The 15194-nt window shown below is 40.0% G+C and overlaps 2 pseudogenes; both read right to left on the reverse strand.

Annotated features, from left to right (window-relative positions):
- Positions 1-200: 200 nt before the first annotated feature.
- Positions 201-1431, reverse strand: LOC101445421 (zinc finger protein 384 pseudogene; annotated as a pseudogene).
- Positions 1432-3343: 1912 nt separating this feature from the next.
- On the reverse strand, positions 3344-6176 carry LOC101439670 (pyruvate dehydrogenase protein X component, mitochondrial pseudogene; annotated as a pseudogene).
- Between the last annotated feature and the right edge of the window lie 9018 nt (positions 6177-15194).

Consider the following 15194-nt stretch of genomic DNA (forward strand, 5'->3'; position numbering starts at 1 on the left):
CAAAACCCTCCCTTGAGCACCAACACCCAATTTGAAAAAGTTGTTTTTGGGAGGGGAGGCTGCTGGAGGCTGCTGGATTGCACTACCTGCTTAGTATTCCTCTGCCAATCAGGAGAACTGTTGTTCCTTTTGAAGTAGAGTTGGGAATAAGGATGGTATCCTGTGAAGGAAGGCCATGCCTGAGGCACCAGGAGATAGAGCTAAGGCCTGTCAAAGAAGAAGAGAACTTTTCCCACCAGGAAGAAATGGAGAAAAGGGACCAGAACGTCTTTCTTCTCTTCCCAGTAGGTGGCAGCACAGGTTAGATGCTCCACCTGGATGGTGCTGGTGCTGACAGTGAGGCAGATGTCCTTATCTATATAATGTTCCGTCTTGTAGAGGATCAGGTCAAAGGAACACTGGGGTGGAAGATTGGGGTTGTTCTCCCTGCCACCCCTACGCTGGGGATGCTGCTTCAGGGGATTGGAAGTGTAGCTGTAGCTGCAGCTGCTGTAATGCTTGGGAGGTCCAGATCTGCCTTAGGCTTGGGCTTGGACTTAAGCTTCAGATGACCCTGAGCCTGAGCTTGGACCTGGGCCTTGGCCACTGCTGCTGCCTGAACTTGCTACTGGAGGTCAGGAGGGTTGTGTTTGTACATATGTTTCATATGGTATATTTCCAGTGTATGAGCCTGACTACAGACAGTACAGATGTACATCTTGGTATGCTTCACTGTATGTGTAGGGTGCACCTCAGCTGAAGTTGTGTCTGTATGCCTGATGACATTTATGGAATTAGTGGGGTTAATCTTTATTGTATTGCTGTCTGGGACAGCAGTTTGGAGAGTTGTATAAAGGTTTTCTCACATCCTCAGGGAAAAGGACATAAGGGTCATTCATCTCAGGCAGCCCTGATTCCAGCATCTACTGCTTCTTCCCACCCTGGGAGAACTTAGGAGCCACAGTGCCACCTCCACTATCACCTCCACCTCCTTCCTCTGTCAGCTACCTTCTTGGAGAGGTCAGGTACTGCCTGCAGGGTTTGTAAGCCAGGGGAAGGAGCTGAGATAATCATGGGGCCAAAATGGGGATGGTATTAGCTGATAAGACTGTAGTCACAAGAGAGCCTGAGAAGGATGTGAATACCAAACCTGGACCAGCAGTCATCAGCCCTATAGACGGCTCAGGCAACACTGATATTTTGAGTAATGGATGCTGGGCTGTGTGGTTTCAGCTGATCTTGCTTGGACTCTGTGTCTATGCTGATGCCTGAGGGCAAGGACAGTGAGGCAGGCACTATCAGCAAGGTTGGGGTAGTGAGGTGGAGCGAACCCACAGCCACTTCTCTGGCAGTAGCTAGTCCTTCATGTTGTTGAGCAACACTCTTCTCTCCGTGACAAGGTGGGATAGAAGGCCAGAAGTATGGGTTAGAATTGAAGTGAGATTCCTCCATTCTGCCTACTCTCTGTCTTCTTCCTGGCATCTTATTCCTTTTGCTTTCCAGGATTCCTGAACTTTCTGGAAATGGTGCTGCAGCTTGTGCTTCTGAGAACCCCAATTCATCCATTTCCCCTTTCTCTCCTTCCCCCTTTTCTATAGGCTCAGAGAAGAGATGCAGCAGAGAGAAGCCTGGAGTGCTGGAAAATAAAAGGGGGAGGGACAGAAATAGCAATGTAGGGGGAGCAGTAATGGGGAAGGAAGGGGGAGAGTTGCAAAGACTGAGTCACTTCTCTCCAGTGTATTTTTTTACACCCCCCCCGCTTTTCGGCTCGCTTGCTGTCTGCTCTCTCTGTCCATTCGCTGTGCATTCTTCTGTGTATCTGTATTTATCTTTATTTATTCCCCGCCCCCCCCCACCTTGCAGCTTGAATGTTGTCCATTTTCTGAGTGCTCTTCTGTGTTTTTACTTGTCTCTTTTTTTGTTGCATCACCTTGCTGAGTTGGCTCTCTGCAGTGCTTGCAGGCCTGTGGCTCTCCATGGCATGCGGGCGAGGCTGCCTTCACAAGGAGGCCCCAGGATGCAAACCAAAGGCCTCCCATGTGGTAGACGGGCGCCCAACTGATTGAGCCACAGCCACTTGCCCCTCCGGTGTATTTTTTTTTAGAAAAAATTTTTCTCATTTTTATTGCACAATACAAACTTGATTAAAATTCACTAAGAAACACCTTTTTGTATTTAAATCAATACTAAGTTAAAATGTTTATAATGCAACACATTAAAGTATAGTCCAACTCAGCATGAAGGTGAAGAATTTCTATCTGAAAGTTCAGATATTTTAACTATAGGTTTCCATACATAACAACTTTTTTGGTCTCTTCATTTTTGTTTTTTTTTTCTCTTTGGAAGTTCACAGTGTTATAGAAGTGAAAAATATGACTAACAGAAACCGCTCTAGATTATATGGCTTTATATACATAAAAATTCCATGAAGTTGCCATAACTCCTAATATGAAGTAATCCTTATTATTTCCAGAATAAAGTTATTTACATATTAAGTTTTTCAAGTATATCTAGAGCAGTTCTTGTAAAAGTGAGATTCTGCTGCTAGATTAGTGGACATCTCTTTGAAGACCACCTCTAACTTCACCACAACTTAGAATTCTAACAATATTTTGATTTTACAATTTACATTCTCAAATAGTCTAAAACTCTCAAGTGAACGAAAAAGATTTGATTTAAAGTTACCCTTTTGTATAGCACTAGAGGTTAAAAATTGGTCTAACCAAATGTTCTCTTTATTCGTTACATTGTATATCATTTATTTCTATAACACTAAACCCAAATTGAAAACAAAGACAACTTGGACCAAACTCTTACCTTAAATAAGTATTCATACTTAAATATCCTAATTATTTTCCTATAGTATATGTTTCTTGGTAACACTGTGTATTAGGGTTCTCTAGGGAAACAAAATCAACAGGAGGTATCTGTCAGTACTATGTGATTTTATAAGAGTCTCTCACGTGACTATGGGGATGCACAAATTCAGGTTCTACAGGCAGGCTGCAAACCAGGGGGTCCAATGAAAGTCCAGTGAAGGTCCTTGATGAGTTTCTGGGAGATGTTGGCTGTCCAAAGATGAGCTGGGAAATTCTCTCTGAATGCTGAAATCACTTCCCCTTTTCAGGCATTCAACTGATTTGATAAAGCGTCACTTTTTGCTGACAGCAGTCTCCCTGGATTGATGTAGATGTAATCAGCTATTTATGCAGTAAACTCAGTGGTGACTGAAGCCCATAAATGCCCAGTGCTTGCTTGACCAAACAACTGGGCACAATTACCTGGCTGAGTTGACACATTAACCTAACCTTCACACACTTAAAACAATTAACTGAACCGAAGACCAACTTCTTATCTTAGAGGACTAGGCAAATTGGATGGGATTCTCTAGGCTTGCTTTAAAACTTTCAAGAATCCTGGTAGTCAGTTCATCATCTACCACTCTGCTGTCACTGGACATTGTGATGGTGATGAGTTGGTGCTGCTGCAGTTTGGCATTCCCTCTTCATCCTGAGGGAGCTTCAGCACAGGTTGGAATCTCCCAACAGCCAAAACGAAGGCCTGGGGTGGGTTGATCACTTCAGTTAAATTCATTGATGCCAAATACCCCAAGTTGGAAATACTAAAAGATCCTCCTTAATATTCTTCAGGTAACAATTTTCTGTCTCTTGCTTTCTTTGATAGGCCTTTTACAGAGTCAGCAATTTCTTGAATACCCTTGGCAGCAGCATCTTATGAGTGGTGTAATTAAACCTTTATCTGTTGCCACAGTCACTGAAATGTCAATAAAGGGCAGTTGCTTTGGGCCCTCTCCATCCCAGCTTACATTAATACCTGGTATTTGTTTAAGGGTAACAGCTGCTGCTTTGAAGATAAAATTGTTTACTGATACTTTAATGTCATCTTTGACCAGATCTTGTCTTACTTTTAAAACAGCTCCAAGGTCACAGCCATGGCATATGCATGAGTACAGTACTTTGAGATTAACCCTTTGGCAATAAATCTTCCAATATTACTAGCAGGGATTTCAGTGAATATGCCAATGCATTAGTTTGTCCAGGAGTTAATATCAGTGGGATCAGAGGCCAGGTATAAAATGGCCCAGCTGTGACCTGTGGGGGCAAAGGTGCTGCTGGAATGACTGGAAGAGCTTGGGGTGGACTGGATTCAGAGACCTTGCCCATCTGTTACCAGTTCCAGAGCGTCTTTATAGAATATTCCTCGAGGACCAGTGGCTGTGCCCTAGCTGGCATCAAGTGCATGTTTATCCAAGATATTATGAGCAGCTGGACTTAAATGGAACTGTAGTTTTTCTAGTCTGTGTTCCTGTGGTTCTGGTGATGGGAGAGGCACTGATGGTTCTGAAGCTGGTGAGGGAGGACCTACATCTTTGGGAATTTCAACATGCTCCAAATCTCCTCCTCCAACCATCAAACTAATTAGTGAATATAGCTGTATGTTTTCAGATCCTTCTTCCACTACTATTTTGGCATGTCATCATTGAAACCATAGTTTTGTCAGTCTCAATTTCATATAATGCATCTCCAGAACTCACCTATTCTCTCTTCAGCCATTTCACAATGCTCCTTTCTTCCATTGTAGGAATCAGTGATGAATTATTATCTTAATAGGATCATCTTGCATCCATTGTGTACTGTGAAATCATCTCCAACTAGTTCCACAGCTGACAGACCCCTGGCATTCCCTTTAGCCAGCGCTGGGCTTCACCTGCACGGAAGTCCAGTTCAATGGATTTTTAATTTTGTTTATTGTGCCTTTTCATTCCTATAAGATCTCTTAATTTTCTTTGCATGCTTTTAAATTCTTTGTATACATCTAGTGTCACATTAACATCCTTAATCCCTTTAGCCATCTCATTGAATTTATTAAGCAAGTTTGTTTTAACATCTGTGATTAGTTGCCTCAAATCCTGTATGTCATCTAGAATTTTAATTTGTTTCTTTGGGCCATATTGTTCTGTTTCTTAATATGGCTTGTAAATTTTTGCTGGTGTTTTGGCATCAGATTTTCTTGATGTATTTATTCTTGGTTCAGATTCTTGCTGTAGCCTAGGGGTTTCTTGTTGATTGGCTTTGTGCTAAAGTTCCTCTTTGACACTTAGTTCAACTTATTTTGGAACTTTATAATAGCTTGTGTTTAACCAATCAGATTTTTCAGCTTTTATCTGTTTCTTGCTCTTTCTACTCTGACAGGGACGGTAGTCTGAGCCATGCAGGCTGAAACTACTCATGTTTGCTCCAGAAACTGAAGCTTTGCCTGCCTTTCTCCTCTGCCAGGAGCAGGGACAGAGCTGCAGGTGTGGGCAATAATCTAAGCCATGTATGTGGGCAGGAGCTGACTAGTTGCCTGGAGAGGCTGATGCAACTCCACCCACCCTCCCAGGGGTGGGTAGGTGGGTATGGTGTTGGTTGGAGGCCAGGCCTGGGTGGTAAGCTAATCTAGGTAGAAAGAAGTCTATCCCTACTGTCCAGAAAGTCACTGTGATTTTCAGTCTGCTTTACTTGCACTCCTGGCAGGGGCAGAGTTAAAAATGAAGGCGACTGTTTTCACTACAGATGCAAGAAAAAGAAAGTCCTTGTGCTTTCTGTCTGTCTGGTTGTGGCAGCCAAATCGAATGGGGGAATATAGGAAATTCTAAAAACACAGGGAAGGGGAAATAATCTTTGCAACTCAGAAATAGACTTGTAAATAGCGAATAGCCTTTTTACATCACAAAAGGAATCTTTTTGAAGTTTGTATTTATTTGAGAAGTGTTGGAAGACTATGTCCCCTACACTTCTGCTTTCTGCTTGATTCCTTCTGGTTAAAACCTTTAACAATTTTGAAAGGTTAAAAAAAGAAAACCTGATTAAAAGCAAGCCAATGGTTCTTAAAAAAAAAAAAAAAAAAGCAGGCCACTGACTTCTTTCTGACTTGGAGGAGTTCAAACCTTAGCTGTAATTGTGACTGGGCTCTAGCCAGCTGAATTGTTAATCAGTAGCCCGGCCCCTCCTCCTCCTTCTCCTGCCCTGTTCTTAGGTAGTGGAGCTTCCAACTCAGCCAGGTCGTGGCTCCCTAGGCTTCCTGCCCCTCAAGTGGGGGATAGGAACCGGCCTCCGCAGTGTGGAGGGCTGTACTCACAAATCTTCACCCCAGATGGCCACCGTCTTCCTTTCTTTCATTCTAGGATGGTGCATGGTGTTATTCTGGTCTTCTGAGCCCCCCAAACAGGTGATTTAGATCCTGGCTGATTACTAACTTTACTGCAGTATGAGCTGACTCAGAGCTCTACTCTGCCACCTTTCCTGTCTCTTCTTGAATGTTTTTTTAGAGTTCTGAGTGTAGTTCAGTAAGGCAGAGAAAGGAAATCAGCAGTGCTCACATGAGTTTGGGAATAAATTGAACTTAAAGTTTATTAAAGTAACATGGCTATGCTTTATATACTTTTACCTTTGTGTGATTTCTTTACCCTGGGAATAGAGAACCAAATCTTAGATGAGAACCATTGTAGAAAATATAAAAATTTTCTTTCTGAAAAACAGGATTAAGAGTCTATCATGAAATATTAGGGTATCAGTGACAAGGAGTAAGATTCCTAGTTCCATTGTAAGGTATAATTTTGGGGCCCTATTTTATAAATAATATTTATTCCTAATCCTGTTGATGCAAGGATTGGCCTGAAATCTGATAAACGTGACTTACTTCTGACTCTCCCTCCATGTAGCTATATATAACCTTGAGCAAAGCACCAAATCTTGTGGCATCAGTTAACTCACAAAAGAATAATAATCACTGATTTGAGTTGAGTGAAATATGTATAAGAAATATATATGAGAAAATGCTTTATTGTAAAATGTTGGTATAAATATTATCTTATTTAAAATGGAAGGGTTTAATAATCCCATTGTGCTTAATTAGCTGGGATAAATCAGATAAATTTATACCATGCCAGATCCCTAGATTTTGAGAGTGGAATGGAATAACTTCCTTTGAACTATAAGGGGCAGATAAGTACATGAATCTTTATGAAATGTATGCCACATGATATTACACAAAGACTCCTGTCCTCTAATCACCAACCTTTGAAAACTGCAAAAATTGGATGTCCACTTTCATCTCTGTTCTCTATCTAGTGGTTTGCGCAATAATAAAACATTTGTCCTCTCTATCAATCTCATAATTGGGAAAAGAGAAGTTTGTGGCAATAATAGAGGTAATTAGTTAGCACGTGAGTGATTGCAGAATAAAATATTCAGGCAATGATTTCTATAAAATAGGTGGGGAGAACACCTCAAGCTGACATAATGTTTAAGCACTTTATGTTGCCCCTGGAATTAGAGCTGAATTTTGGAAGTAGGCTACATAGAGGTGAAAAATATTCTAGGTGGGTGGAGGCCAGAAGGAACCAGGAGTAAACTTTGATCAGCCTGGGTCATTTAGGTAGGATTAGAGAGTTCTGGCAAAATTGTGGAGAGCTGTGATTCAGCTAAAGGAATGAATTGTGTCCATTTGGAGGCTCTGTACTGGAAGAGCCAAAAGAGGTGGAAGATGTCTGTTTTGTGGTAGAAACAGCTACTCTGTAAGGAAGTGGCACTAGCCACTAGTCCGTCCTCATGACTGTAGAATTTACTCCTTTCTGAGTTCACACTACTCATTGAGGAATATTGTGACTTTAGTTCAATTATTTGTATTTCTTCACCCAGAATGCAAACTTCTTGAAGACAGGGTCAGTGGTTTACTCTTCTTGGAACTCCCAAAGTCTCATTCATAACATGTAAAATGGGAATGAATGAACAAGCTTATTTACAATGAGGTATTAGTGATCAAATTCATTATCTCTTCAAGGAGTTTTTGCTTTTTTTTTTTTTTTAAATAGAACCTATAAGAAGAGGAAAAAGCTTACTTCAAAGGAATAAATGTCTAGGGAAGAGGACTTAGCCCAGTGGTTAGGACGTCCATCTACCACATGGGAGGTCCGTGGTTCAAACCCCGGGCCTCCTTGACCCGTGTAGAGCTGGCCCATGCGCAGTGCTGATGCGCACAAGGAGTGCCACGCATCACAGGGGTATCCCTGCAGAGGGAGCCCCACGTGCAAGGAGTGCTCCCCATAAGAAGAACCACCCAGCGCGAAAGAAAGTGCAGCCTGCCTAAGAATGGTGCCACACACACGGCGAGCTGACAAACCAACAAAAACAGATGCAACAAAAACAGATTCCCGTGCTGCTTACAACAACAGAAGCAGACAAAGAAGACGACGCAGCAAATAGACACAGAGAACAGACCACCAGGGCGGGGTTGGGGGGGGGGGGGCGGAGAAATAAATAAATTTTTTTAAAAAACAACAAAGGAATAAATGTCTAACAGAATTTCAGGTATCAAGACACAGAAACTAATCTTGGACAGGTAACCCAGCCAGCACCCATGCCTTCACATCACAAATCACCAAATAGGAAACCAGTTCTATTTTTCCCTGTGTGTAGTTTCAGCCTTTTGTGTGTGTGTGTTTTTGTTTTTGTTTTTTAACTCTAGACCTTTTTTTTTTTTTTTTTTTTAACTGTTCAGATTGTAAATTAAAATATGATTGCTTGGAGAATAGCATGCAATTATTGGAGATTTGTTCAGTCTTATCTTTTAATGAGGTTGGGTGGTTAAAGGCCTCTGGTTAAGCAGACAAACAGAATTCAAAGAAGTGGGATGATAGTACTGACTTCAGGCAGTTGAAAAAATTTCTATAGTGCTTATGTTTAGACTGGTTAATGGGTGTTTCAGGTTTCATTTTGAAACTTTTTAATTCTCTGGATATATTGAAAATAAACTCACAAAGAAGCAAAAATTTCAAAAGTAAGGCAATTAAATATCAAGTTTTCAGTGTTTTTTTCCTGCCTTTGTTGCAGCAAGGGAACCCTAATTAGTTCATAACACACAAAAGTTTATTTTATGAGGTTTCTGAGTACTGATATGGTGCTTAGTGACCTGGTATATGTGAGACCGGCAGCATGTATTTTGTGGATTAATAGTAAAAACAAGAGAAATTTATTTTTCATCGTAATTGCTTAAAACATTTTGCTATTCAATAAGAGGCAAGTATATGTAACTCATCATCTTCCAGATTAATATGACTTTGTTCATGGCAGAAACCTTTGAGTACCTGTTCTGTGCCTGGCACAGTGCTAGACCCCATAGAGAACAAGGATTTGAGCTTGGAGAAGGTCATATTATGTTTGATTCCTCTGGCTCTCTCACAATCCCCAACCTTGCACATGCATGTCCACTTAAAAAATAATAAAAAAAAAAATTAGAGCAGTAGTAGGTTTACAGAAAAATCATGCAGAAAGTACAGAGTTTCCAAATACCCATCTCTCAAAAACATGGTATTCTCTATTAACATTTTGCATTAGTGTAGGACCTTTGTTATAATTGATGAAGTATATTAACTGTAACCCATGGTTTACAGTTCACTCATGTTGTACAGTTTTATGGTTTCAAAAATTTTATTCTAATGACTTAAATACAGCCTAAAATTTCCCATTTTATCTACTTTCAAATACAGAATTCAGTGGTGGTAATTAAATTCCCAAAGTTGTATCTCTATCACCACCATTCATTGCCAAAACTTCATTATCATCCCAAACAGAAATTCCTTACTCATTACGCATTAACTCCCCATTCTCCAACCCCATTTAGCCTTCAGTAACCTATATTGTTTTTTTAAATATAAAACTTTATTTTAAAAAAGGGTTTAAATTATGGAAAAGTTACATAGAAAGGATGTAACATATATGTATAATGTATATATATACATATATCAATATAAGGGATTCTCATATATTCCACCCCTTTCCTCTCCCACATCTTCCCCATTAACATCTTTCAATAATATGATACATTGGTTATAATTGATAAATAGTAAAGCGTTGGTACTAACCAAGGTCTCTAGTTTATATTACGGTTTAAACTTAATTCCAATGTCCTAAAAATGCCTCAAGTTCCACCTGTTATTCCCTCCCTCTCTCCTCAGAACCTCTGGAAACCACTATCTTTATATTAATGTTATATTTTCTTCCATTACTACAGTAATAATAAGTTTACTGACCTTTGCTTAATAGGAGCTGGCACAGGTGTAGTAGACAAGTGTAACGTACATTCCAAAGTATTTTGTAACAATATACTACAATTAGGGGGCTGCTAGAGAAGGATATTCTATGAAATATAACCTCTGGTTCCTGTAATTTGTGAATCCATTTTCAGTAGTACGCAGAGTTAATTTTTTTTCCATTGAAAATTAGGAAAATAGGGTATCTGAGGAATGTTTTTGCTTCCATATTTTAAGTAGCAATTTTTACCTTTGGGAAATTTAACAATATTTTTGAAATTTCAAAAGCTAAGATGATTTATTTTAGAAATGTATTGGTAAGTGTTTTATTAGTACTAAACCCATTTAGCTTTAGGAAGCAATGCAATTTAACCTGCTCTTTTTTCTCCCTCATACTCTTCTCAATTTTCCTTTCCTAAACTGTCTTCACTACGCATACTAGAGAAATATCTATTTTTAAAATTATTCTTGTGTATTTATAGAAAAATATGGCTTTTTTTTTTTATCCTTCTTGAGCAAGTGGTATTTATTCCAGGATGCATGAGTGCTTAAAATAAGAAAATCAATCAATTCAATAGATCAAATTAACAGAATGTATGAAGTTTCAGAAAATGCATTTGACAGAATCCAATCCCCTTTCATGATATAAAAACCCAGAAAAATAAGAATACAAGGTAACTTCCTCAATACTATAAAAGTTGTATATATGTATACACACATACAGGCAATGAAGTACTCGATGAAAAATGTTTCTCTTCGTCCTAATTTGACTGGGACATTTCACAACTGTCTTTGTAATGAAGGAAAACGTTATTAAGTTGACTTTAAGTAATTACACATCCCTTTTTGAAGCTTATGTAATGACTCACAGACACATAAATCTTTGAATTACTTAAAGATGATCATGATAGAAATGTTTATAATACAAGATACCAAAAAACTTCATGTTCCATCCATAGGTAAAATGGTCACATAAAACAGGTTCATGGCTAATGCATTTTACTTGAAGCTTTTCAAAAGAATGAAGAACTCTGTGGTGATATGGAAAATTCTTATATATAGCATAATCATAATTATATTTGAAAAATACATATATAAAATACATCATGTAAATGCATAGAAAAAAACTAAAATATCTAAAGTAGTTACCTTTTGAGTTATAGGTAGGTCAGTGGAGAAGGGAGGGGAATTGGAATGTCAACATTTTACTGTGTTCTTCCATATGCTAGAACCTTTCAAGAGAATAAATTATTGTATTTATATTTCTGTATTACTATTTTTAAGTCCATACAACATATAAAATGTTCTTTACATTTTATGTAGATGGGTAGAGTATAGCAAAACTCTGAGTAGAAGTCTGCCTTCCTTTTGAAATCCTTTTTCCCACTCTTCTTTCTGACTGGTGTTCTAGGACATATCCTGTTTTTCTCTGGTGCCTTGTAGTTTTTGAAGATCATCCATTGTGATGTTCTGTCTTGAAGAGAGCACTGTTAATATTTTTTCAGAAGTCTTTTGGAAGCTGAATATCCATCAATAATATATTTATTAAAGAATGTATTTACATAGCTGGTAATTTTAAGAAATTTGAACTTCCTTCAGTCCATTTTCAAATTCCATGTAAAAGAGTGTTTGCTTGAGGTTGCTCTAGGTTGGAGCTTGGTGATGCTCTGACCAGCCCAGTTCAACCCAAAACACAAGTACAGGTATGTAATCTCTTCTCTTTCTTCTACACTTTGCAGTATTTGAGAATTCCTCTTAAGCTTCCCTGTGTCTAAAGGCATTTGGACAGCAGCATCTTTCTGAGGTAGCATGCATGTGGGATGATGAAAGACATTTGATCTTGAGATAACTGAAAGGTTGGTGGCCAGGTTTCTGACTGCAGGCATTTCAGTGTTTTTACTTGGGGGTTGGTGGGGGGGAGCGGGGGGGACGACGATGGACAACCACTGGCAAGTTAACTGCAAGTGTAGACTGGTGGCCAAGTCTCTAAGTTCTGTGAAGTGGCTCTCATCACTGTCCACCTGCCCTGCTCACTGTTCTCCACAGCAGGCTCACTTTCCCATCTTTCATAGATGGAATCCTTGGTAGCCCCCTCACTCTTCCTGTCCTTTATCCCTCTTCAAATCTTGGTTTCTTATGTTACTAGCAGTTTACTGTTTCACCTTTTCAAGTGTTAGCCCCAAGTAATGACCACGGAGCAGAGAGCTAGTCTTCTTTAAAAATTTCTCTCCCCTTCCCTTCCCCCCCTGCCACCGCTGTCTGCTCTGTGTGTCCATTTGCTGTGTGTTCTTCTCTGTCTGCTTGCATTCTTGTCAGCGGCACCGGGAATCTGTGTTTCTTTTTGTTGCTTGCATCATCTTGCTGCGTCACCTCTCCGTGTGTGTGGCACCACTACTGGGCAGGCTGCGGTTTTTTTGCATGGGGCAGCTCTCCTTGCGGGGCGCACTCGTTGCACATGGGACTCCCCTATGCGGGGGCTACCCACACAGCACTCCTTGCTCACTTCAGCACTGCCCATTGGCTAGCTCACCACATGGGTCAAGAGGCCCTGGGTTTGAGCCCTGGACCTCTTATATGGTAGGCAGAGGCTCTATCAGATGAGCCAAATCTGTTTCCTGGAGCTAGTCTTATTTATACTTTACCTTTAGTACTTGGGTTGGCACATAGTAGATACTATGTGAGGAAGGAGAGAATGAGTAAGAAGGAAAGGTTTTATTGAGATATATTCACAATATATATGTGAATACATTTCATGACATTTTTGATACAACTAATTTTTATACAAGTCTGCCATTTTTCTTCTCTCTCCCTATATCTACTTTTAACATTCTCAGTGTCTACATCAGTTCTATTTTTGTTGAGCTTCCTCTTTCTGTGTGACAAATTGTTGGTCTGTCTTACCCTATTATCTGTTCTTTTTTTAAACTATAACATCAGACCTCATGGGAAATTGTATCATTTGACCACCCAGTGGGTGAGTTTTTCGTTTTTAAGAAATGAGTTCTTTCCTAGCCTTGTCCTTTTGAATCTAAATTGATTGTTCAGGTTTTGTCCTAATAGTTTTTCTCTAGGCTCCTTGATAGTCACCTAGAGTTTTTCCAATTACTATCAACAAAGAAACCAGTATTTTCAGTGGTTCAGTTCCTTACCTAGTATGGACACTAGCTAGCTGGTCCCTATGAATAATAAACCATTCAAATTTTGCCCTGTTTGACTCCAGTCTCCTCAATAGTTGCCCTAAAGCTCTTCTAATTACTATCACTGGTTCCTCACCCAATGTGGACACTACCCAGATTAACAAAGATTGGTCAACCAAGCTTTGTCCTACCACAGTTTCACTCTAGACCCTGCCATAGTCTATTTTATACTCCTCTAATTATGAGCAGCAGGAGGGGTAACATTTGATGGCGTCCAGTTCTCGATACTGTGGGCTCTACCTAGCTCCCTGGATTCAAGCATTCTGTTGTGATAAAGCAGCAACTCTATAACCCAATTCTTAGGCCTAATTAAGATCCCAATTTTCTAAAGGCTTTGTCTAATGCCACAACCTCAGTCCTTATATTCCTACCTGTTCCATGTTCAGAAATCAACCCATAGTTGACCCTTGTCAGTTCAATGTTCCCTCATCTTGTTTAGGGTCCAGACTCTGGACACTCTCCCAATAGATCTAGTGGTGATACTCAGTAAAGGGTAGAACTATGTACCCTTTGTCTAGCAGCTTCTCCTTTTTCTTGTTCTCTATCTTATTGCATTTCAACACTCCCATCTCTTTCATTTCCTTTGTCTCCATCAGTTTCAGAAATGACACCAGAGAATCTCTCCCCTTAGAGTAAAACAAGTGCAGGTCACCTCACATTCAACAGAACAGTTCCTGATGTTTTGATTTCAGCTTTAGAGAGAAGATCAGCTCTCTGAAAATTAGTCTTGGGCAACTTCATGCTTCATTGGTTGCTTATAATTGTCTGACTGCCACACGTCTTATTTCATCCCCTTGCTCTTTATCATGACCAGATAAAGAACTCAGACACTCCATCCCCTGGTCCTCAACTCAGCCTACAGTTACTGAGTATGCAATTCTATGGCCCTTCCATTCCCCAAATCTACCTCAGGTGCTTGAGAAACTCTGACTTTTGTAAAGAGAAAACTAAATAAAGATTCTGGAGCACCTATTCCTTGTACCCCATTCTAAGACTGACAGTACTTTTCCTCCAGGAAAATGGGGAGCTCCATAACTATACCATGGGCAGTGTCTCATTTTCTTTATCTTTAATACCCGGCTTAGCCTTAAGTTTTTCTCCTTGCACAGAGAAGAGCCACCTAGAAATCTCAGATCTCAAAGGTAAATGTTTTCTACAGTAATCAGAGCCAAAGCAGCTGATTAAGGAACTGCTGTACACCCTACCCCCACCTCCCCCACGATTGTGAAGTGAATTATTAGAATATTTTGCAATAAATTCAATATTTGCCACAAATCCCCTTCCCTCTAGAAGTGTTTCCACATTCTGGACATCTGGATCAGCCATGCTGCATCTGGTTCCAACCATAGTTTTCATCCAAACTCTATAACATTTCTTAGTAGGATATGCTCCTTTCTTTCTATTCCCCCTACCTACCAATTTTTAAAAAATCAACAGTAATCTCTGACCTGTCCATTATCCCAATAGGAAATGTCACTGGGAAGTGTACTAAAGATACCGAGACCTGCTTTTTTCAGCCTCAAAACTTGGAGTGTCCCTCCTGTCCATGTTTCACTAGGTCTGAGCAGGAGCCTAAGTGTTTCCTGTCAGGATTTTCAGAACTTCCACGCAGGGATTCTAAGACTTCCTGTTAAAGATTTCAGAGCTCCAGGCAGGGCCTCTAGTGAATTCTTACAGGGGATGCTGGGGAGTAGGAGCTTATTCATCAGGGAAGCTTTTAGCAGTTGCAGTCCTCAGCCCATTGGCTCAGTTAATTCATTCAGCAAACATTTAAGGGGACCCTACCAAACACCATTTCAGGTGATGATGTATGAGACATATTATCAGTCCCCAAACCCTTCACAGTACCTCCTGGGAGAGAAGTACCCTTGAAAATTTGTTTCCTACACATAGGACTGTCTCCAGTTCCACAGGTACATTATTCT

Source organism: Dasypus novemcinctus, chromosome 4 (assembly GCF_030445035.2).
Source record: "Dasypus novemcinctus isolate mDasNov1 chromosome 4, mDasNov1.1.hap2, whole genome shotgun sequence".
Taxonomy (NCBI): Eukaryota; Metazoa; Chordata; class Mammalia; order Cingulata; family Dasypodidae; genus Dasypus; species Dasypus novemcinctus.